The sequence below is a fragment of the Emys orbicularis genome, chromosome 5 (assembly GCF_028017835.1).
Source record: "Emys orbicularis isolate rEmyOrb1 chromosome 5, rEmyOrb1.hap1, whole genome shotgun sequence".
NCBI lineage: Eukaryota > Metazoa > Chordata > Testudines > Emydidae > Emys > Emys orbicularis.
The window spans coordinates 71710813-71719848 of NC_088687.1; positions in this window are offsets into that span (position 1 = coordinate 71710813).

Consider the following 9036-nt stretch of genomic DNA (forward strand, 5'->3'; position numbering starts at 1 on the left):
TGGGCACCTGGCTAAAAGAGCCAATGGGAAGGCTAGAACTTTTTAAAATTGAAACAAGACTCCCCTTTTGTCTGTCTGTCTGTTCTCCAGAGAGAGGGAACAGAGCAGTGATGCTGTAAGAAGCTTTGGGCCAGGTATGAAAAATCATCAGATCATACCTAGAAACTACTCTTTTGAAACCCCAGATATGTAAGTAGATCAGGGAATGTCTAGGAAGAAGTGATTAGGTTTATCTCTTTTTTATTTCTTTATGGCTTGTGGACTCCTCTGTGCTAACCCCAGGTGCTTTTGTTTTGCTTGTAACCTTTAAGCTCGACCTCAAGAAACTATTCTTGATGCTTAATCCTTGTATTTGCTCTTTTAAAATCTAGCAATAACCTGTTTCCAGATGTATTTTCTTTCTTTTTGTTTTAATAAAATTTACCTTTTTTATTAACAGGATTGTGTTTTTGTGTCCTAAGAGTTTTGTCCATATGTTGTTTAATTAGCTGGTGGCAACAGCTGATTTCCTTTTGTTTTTCTTTCTCAGCTCTTCCCCAGAGCGGGGGGTGAAAGGGCTTGATGGTATCTCACAGGAAGGAATTCCCAAGTGCGCCCTTCTGGGTCCTCAAAGGGATTCTGCACTTGGGTGGTGGAAGCATCTACCAATCCAAGGTCAGAGAAAAGCTGTAACCTTGGAAGTTTAATACAAGCCTGGAGTGGCCAGTATTAATTTTTAGAGTCCTTGCGGACCCCCATCTTCTGCACTTGAAGTGCCAGAGTGGGGAATTAGCTTTGACAATAGCGTATCCCTTACAAAGTGTCATGTACATGGCCTTAGGTATAAGGATCCCATAGGCCAAAAAACATGGCATTCCAATTAAACACCACTGAACACCTCAAGTTTTTGCCATGAACATATAAAAAAATTGAAATACAATATACTTTTTAATTTTTCTATAGAAACAGACTATCTTTTGGCAGCTAATATATATATATATATAGTTGTCATGGAGTCACTGAGCCAATGCTCTGGAACTACTCCATATGAAGCCAGTCAGGACTCTGGTGTAGCATACCTCCTCTCTCTGAGCATACTGTCACCAGGGCAAGAAGCTTACACAGCTTTGACCTTCCTGTGTCTGACCTCTGAGCATTCAGCATCCCCTTTTGTACCGTGCACTTCCCTCAGCAAGTCTGCCTGGGCAGGGCTCCTGGGGAAGCCAGAGGGCCCAGCACCCCAACTCTGCAGTTAGCAGTGACTTTCAGCCAGCATGTAGAACAGAAGGATTTATTAGTTGACAGGAACAGAGCGTAGAACAGAGCTTGCTAGCACAGAAATCAGTGACTTTCAGCCAAGCCCATCTTGGGGGAACACTGGGCCAGACGCCCTGGACTTCCCCTCTTCCAGTCCCCCAGAGCAGACTGCCCCGCTACCAGTGATCTGACCTCCGACACCCCTGTTGCTCCCTCTCCTGGTCTTTGTCTCGCTTCCCAGGCAAAGAGTCACCTGGTCACCTCTCCCTCCTGGGTCTCAGGTTACGAAGGGCATCTGCCATAGCATACATGCAGGCAGCTGGAGCAGCCTCACCTGCCCCAGAGGGTCTCAGCGAAAGTCACACACCCTAATTCCCACCACCTAGGCATTGGTGCAGCACACAGGGAAACTGAGGCACACACAGTGCTCATGCAAAACACTAAAACTCACACAGTCTCAACAGTAAGACTCACATAGCTCACATACAACATAACAAGGGAAAATCCCCACTTTGTCACAATAGTCCAATGCTTATTGTTTAAATACTGTAGTCAGTAAGATGTTGGGATGTTGATTGCCTTATCCTGTACTAAGAAAGAAATGAAAGTAATGCTGTAAGAATAAATGAGTGTTGCATTAATTCCTGTGTGCCCATGTTGACTGTTCCCTTTTAAGCCAAACAGAGCAATAGGATCAGAAATAGAAACAAAATCAGTACAGCTGGTCAAAATTTTGTCATCAAGACTAACTTTTCATTGCAGATGAAAATTTTCCTGCAAAATTTCATTTTTGATTACATTTTTCTTTTTTGCTGAAATCACAAACTGAAAAAAGCTCAGTAAAATTTTGTCCTACAGCACCCTCTGCTATACATTATAGGAGCCCACAAACTAACACCACTTCATTCAAATTCTTGCTATTGAGCTACATGGTTTGTTCATTGCCCTTCATGACTTAAGGCAGTTCCTGCTGCACAGGAGTTCAGGTGGGGATGAGTTGCAGTGGAAGTGATGGTATTCTCCCAAAAAGCATGTCTTGTGACACCCACTTCTCAGGAATCCCATTTACTTAACTGAGGGCTTGGCTACACTTAAAATGCTACAGCAGCACAGCCTCAGTGTAGACGCTACCTATGCCAATGGGAGGGTTCTCCTGTCGGAGTAGGTAATCCATCTCTCCGAGAGGTGGTAACTAGCACTGTCTACACTGGGAGTTAGGTCAGGTTAGCTACGTTTCTCAGGGGTGTGGATTTTTCACACTCCTGAGAGACAGAGCTATATCTATGTAAATTTGTAGAGTAGACCAGGCCTCATTCTACTTTTCTGTTTTCCCCATAGAGAAGACTGAGCTATATGATGGGAATTATACTGAGCAGTGATCTGGGGCTTTTGGGAGGCAAAAGTGCTAGATTAACATACTGACTGTTAGGTCCTCATTCCTAACACCACACTGTAATTGTACAATGGTAATGCCTAAAGGCCTCAGTCAGGGGTCATGCTGGATGTAGTATAAATTTATTTTATTTGGCATATGCAATCCGGTCAAACCAAGCCATAGCATTCTTATCAATGGATAAAGTATAAATGAATGAATAGAATGGCATTGTGCCTGCCCTGAAAATAAACTTCACCAGGGTAGTGGTCTTGATTTTCTCTATATTACATTTTTTCTGGCAGTTATTAATAATCATATAGGATTAGTTGTGCTTTTTGTAGCCATAGCCAATGTCACAGTTTCAATGTAACTGCACCTTTGACACCCCTCCGTGGTCTGCTCAAGGATTGCCCTCTCAGGGCTAGCTGCACGGACCCATGTCCCTCTCCCCACTTACCAGAGGCTGAGGTTTGCTGCTACATTGCACTTACTGTGATTCTCTCCAGCAGGTTTGACAAAGAGTCTAACCCCTGCCCCTTTTTCTCCAAGGGCTGAACAGTGTATGCCAGTAATTACAAGTGTATGTCAGCAATTACATCTCTTTCAAAGCAAGGTACATTCATTTAAGGACAAAAGCATACAGAAAAATCATGTGCAACAATTAAAAGGTCTAAATGCATACTAAATGTACGAGAAATTGCCCAACTACCACATGAGAGAGGCTGGAAGATCAGAGTCCTTCCAACCCTTCAGCAGGGTCAGGTCTCCTTTTGACAAAAGGTCAGGTGTGTTTCTTTAACCCTCTGTCAGGTTAAATTCAGCCTTTTATACTAAATGCCCTTTCTTTGACACTTGGCCCCCAGTACCTATCTGAATCAGTATATGCAAATCACCTCAGAGGATGATACTGCTCTGAAGCTGTTTACAGTGCCAAAGATTGCAGTATTTACCACACACTGTTTTTCATTCCTTCCCCATGGAGTAGAATATAATCCCTAGCCATAATATTCATTAAGTTAATACAACAGTCCCCAAAAATACTGCATGTAGTTTCAATATCTGTCACATATAACATAATACTTTTTCTTCTGCATCATAATATTATTTTACTGCTTTCTTTACTTTTCTATATATTAAAGTGTCCTTACACTTTAATGAGAGTGACTGATAGGAGAAATTTCTGCTGCTACTTCAAGTGAGGAGCAATATGTTTTCCAAATTGTGATGAAACTGAGTTGCAAAGTTAAGATCTAGATTTTTATATTCAAGTTTTTGCTTCAGCTCATTGTAGAGATTACAGCCAGATGTCAAATCCCAATCCAAGTACAGATTCTCACCTGCTGCAAAGTCCAGAGGTGTTTGAGTCTGGGTTAGGAGCTCAGAACCATCTTTAACTCCAACCACTTTATTTATAGAATTCTTAAATGCTAGATATTTTTTCTTCCATGGTACATGGTAACTTTTCATTCAATCTTCACTTGGAACCATTAGCTAGTTCTGTAATTACCACTTCTTTGGCACATTGCACTCTTTAGGAGCTGCATTCAAATACAACAGCAGTTGATATTGTTTTTCCTCAGAACACCAATGTTCTTTTTAGGTCCATTTTAAAACTTCCAGAATGATACACTTCACAGGAGTCTTTTCTTAAATCTTTTCATTTTGCTGAGTCCAACCACACCTCTCAGAGTTGATAATCTTTACTGTATGCCAGGTATTTTTTGTCTAATATGCTAGAAAAAAACATCTACTGCAGCCCTAGGAGAGCTAATAAGGCACTGTATAAGCTCTAAAGTTCGGTTCTCTTCTCCTCCATTCTAACATCAAGAGCAAAGAAAGGAAGTAAGGAAGGACTTCCTAGTGGCTAGGGCACAAGCTTGGAACTTTGAAGATTAATTCCCAGCTCTGCCACAGACTCTCTGAGCATTCTTGGGTAAGTTGCTAAATTTCTCGGTGCCTCAGTTCTCCATCTGTAAAATGGAGATAATAGTACTACTCTACATCACTAGGGTGTTGTGAGGCCAAATACATTAAAGATTGTGAGGTGCTCATTGTTTTGGAACTTAATGCAAAGATTTTTACTTTGATTTAGCTTTCCTTCAATGACTTCTTTACACACTCAGAGTACCATAAACAAGCAAGCAAACAAAAAGCCCCATAAATTAATCAAGCTATTCCTCCCCGCTGAGAAGAGAGTGTGTGTTATTTTATTTCTATTTTAAAATACTGGGAGCAGATGAGACACAATGGCCCTGCGTGCCATAAGAGTAGCTAAAAAGCTAGATACTCATTCCAGTTCCACTTCAGTACATTGCAAAATGCATCCTTGCTGAAAGGCAGTATTTTTCTGTATATTGCACATGCTTTTCTTTCAGAATTTAACCTCTCTAGTCTGTTTTAATTTTACCATGGTTGGTAGGGAGTTAGGCACTGAGCCCAGTGGAACTGTAATCATTTGAGGGAAAGGGCATAACCACAGATGGGCTTGGGACCACTCAAATCTGAGCCTGCATGAATGCCAAGTTTAAGTAATTTTTTTTTTAAACCATGTACCTCATGGGCAAGAGTTCAGGTACTGGAAAAATAGACTATTTCAAAACTATGTAGGGGAGTTTGACCAAGCAAAGACAAAGATATTGTGAAGCAATGTTTCTGTGGGATCCTCCTCTCACACAACAAACTATGTGAAAGCAGTATTTGATTGACAAGTTGTGAAGCATGTGGCTTGAATGTTTTGGAAGTCCCAAGTATTTCCATATTCCATGTTCCAACTTTATTTTAAATGCACATAGTGTAAGCAAACTTGCAATCTACCTGCAGTGCTTCAGCCAACACAGCAAAACAAATGAGTATTAAATCTCTTAAGAAGACAACCGAAAGGTAATGAATCCACAAAACCAACTGACATCTTCTGAATCTAAAAACTCTTCACTGACATCTCTTTCAGCAAGGGAAATGACAACCTATGAAAAAAAATGTGGGACGGTCCAGCTGCTAATATAATTGCTTCCAGGGTAAGAAAAGTCCAAGCTGGCCTTCTGATTTATCTAATATTAATGAATCACTGACTTAGCCAAAACTTCAGCATTTTCTGACTTCTGTTATCTGCTATAAAAAAAATCACACTTTTGCAAACATTGGTATACAAGATTTCAATGGCTGGAATATCACATGTTTAAAAATGCAGTGTTTTGCAAAATACGTAGGCATTCTGGTGACTTGCTCTGAAGACATATTCTGTCAGCATGGCTTTAGTGATTGGAAGTATATGTATCAGACCTGCTCCAAACATGAATCAAGCAAAGTGCATGCAATAGCAACCATAAAGAGTGGAAGATATCAGGTGATGGAAATATTTTGAACCAGCTAAACAAAGATGCAATGAAAACCTTATTAATAGATAAAAATAGTGAGCATATTAAAGTCATGCTTGACATTGTGCTGTGCTGTTCAAAACAAACTTCTTTACATGGACACAGAGAAGGCCAGGAAAGTTTAAATAAAGGGAATATTCTTGAGCTTTTCAAACTAATCAGTAAATATGACAAGGAAATTCTTAAAAATGCTACTATGATGAGCCCAGATATACAGAACGGCCTTTTAGAAACAGAAGCCTCATTACTTCTGGGCAAGGTTAATCAATAATTATATAAACCTCCCAGCACTTACTATGCAATTCTTGGCAATTAATTCAAAAATCTTTCAAAATGGGAGCTTGTTGAAATGTTATGTGCTAGACACCTGCACAATGGACTAGTTAAAGAAAGAGTAGTGAAATTTGTGGATACAGGTGACATAACTGCAAATGGACTTTCTGAGAAAATTCACAAGTTTTGGAAGTGCTTTGAACTGGAGCACAAATTGTGTATCTGCTTCAGTTTAGATGGGGCATATGTTATGTCTGGAAATAAAAGAGGAGTACATGTAATTCTGAACCACAATTTTTGAGAGTGATTTATGTGCATTGTAACAATCATTAAGCTGGTCCTTACCACAGTGATTAAAATAGCTGCAAATATTGCCACTGGGTTTTTTTGAGCTTATAAACGGGTTGCACGCTTTTACAATGGGCATTTTCGGTTTTTGTAGAATCAAATAAACTACATCCCAAGCAAGAGTGCCTTGAGCTAGAACTGGCTATCGATACATGTTGGAGGTCCAAGTCTGGTGTGGTGAGCAAAGTACTAATGCTTGATGATGTCATACATGATATGTTAGTGGAATTTACATAATGTGGAGGACAAATAACACTGGTCTACAATTTTTGAGAAGTCGTCTGCTTCAAAGATAAAATGTGCTATTTATTATGTATTTTGATGTGCTGAATTCAAATATGACAATTAAAACAACTGATTGGCTACTGTTTCTAAGATATTTAAGTTTTTACATTTTATGTCTATGTATATTGTGTAGATAGTAGAGTTTTAATCATAAATTGTAAACCTAGGTCTTTTCATGTGTTTATGGTTGCTTTACATGATAATATTTCACCTGTCCTGTTTATGTAACACTTTAAAAATCAGCAAAAGGGTTATATAAATACAATTTATTATGAAACAAAAGGCAAAAAACTATTCTGTACATAGTTTAGTCCTATTCAGTGTCTACTCGGCGCTTCTTGGCTTGTCTCTTGTATTCATTAAATGGAGCATCTCTTGTCACTGTCCAGCAATAGTCCGCAAGCATTGATGGGCTCCATTTGCCCTGATAGCGTTTCTCCATTGTTGCAATGTCCTGGTGAAATCGCTCGCCGTGCTCGTCGCTCACTGCTCCGCAGTTCGGTGGAAAAAAATCTAGATAAGAGTGCAAAAAATGTATCTTTAGTGACATGTTGCAACCAAGGCTTTTGTATGCCTTGAGGAGGTTTTCCACCAACAACCTGTAGTTGTCTGTCTTGTTGTTTCCGAGAAAATTTATTGCCACTAACTGGAAGGCTTTCCATGCCGTCTTTTCCTTGCCACGCAGTGCATGGTCAAATGCATCATCTCGAAGAAGTTCACAAATCTGAGGACCAACAAAGACACCTTCCTTTATCTTAGCTTCACTTAACCTTGGAAATTTTCCACGGAGGTACTTGAAAGCTGCTTGTGTTTTGTCAATGGCCTTGACAAAGTTCTTCATCAGACCCAGCTTGATGTGTAAGGGTGGGAACAAAATCTTCCTTGATTCAACAAGTGGTGGATGCTGAACACTTTTCCTCCCAGGCTCCAATGACTGTCGGAGTGGCCAATCTTTCTTGATGTAGCGGGAATCTCTTGCACGACTATCCCATTCGCAGAGAAAACAGCAGTACTTTGTGTATCCAGTCTGCAGACCAAGCAAGAGAGCAACAACCTTCAAATCACCACAAAGCTGCCACTGATGTTGGTCATAGTTTATGCAACTCAAAAGTTGTTTCATGTTGTCATAGGTTTCCTTCATATGGACTGCATGACCAACTGAAATTGATGGCAAAACATTGCCATTATGCAGTACTACAGCTTTAAGACTCATCTTCGATGAATCAATGAACAGTCTCCACTCATCTGGATCGTGAACGATGTTGAGGGCTGCCATCACACCATCGATGTTGTTGCAGGCTACAAGATCACCTTCCATGAAGAAGAATGGGACAAGATTCTTTTGACGGTCACGGAACATGGAAACCCTAACATCACCTGCCAGGAGATTCCACTGCTGTAGTCTGGAGCCCAACAGCTCTGCCTTACTCTTGGGTAGTTCCAAATCCTTGACAAGGTCATTCAGTTCACCTTGTGTTATGAGGTGTGGTTCAGAGGAGGAGGATGGGAGAAAATGTGGGTCCTGTGACATTGATGGTTCAGGACCAGAAGTTTCATCCTCTTCCTCTTCCTCGTCTGACTCAAGTGAGAATGATTCTGGTGCATCAGGAACCGGCAGTCCTTCTCCGTGGGGTACTGGGCGTATAGCTGATGGAATGTTTGGATAATGCACAGTCCACTTTTTCTTCTTTGACACACTTTTCCCAACTGGAGGCACCATGCAGAAGTAACAATTGCTGCTATGATCTGTTGGCTCTCTCCAAATCATTGGCACTGCAAAAGGCACAGATTTCCTTTTCCTGTTCAACCACTGGCGAAGATTTGTTGCACAAGTGTTGCAGCATATGTGTGGGGCCCACCTCTTGTCCTGATCTCCAATTTTGCAGCCAAAATAAAGGTGATAGGCTTTCTTAACCATAGTGGTTATACTGCGCTTTTGTGATGCAAAAGTCACTTCACCACAAACATAGCAGAAGTTACCTGCACTGTTCACACAAGTACGAGGCATCTCTGCTCACTTTGGCTAAACAGAAATGTGTCCCTTTGCAAAATCAAACACTGACAAATAAGAGAGCATGACACTGTATGATTTCTAGAGCTGATATAGGGCAATTTGTTCAGCAGAGTGATGTAAGTTTCGTTATG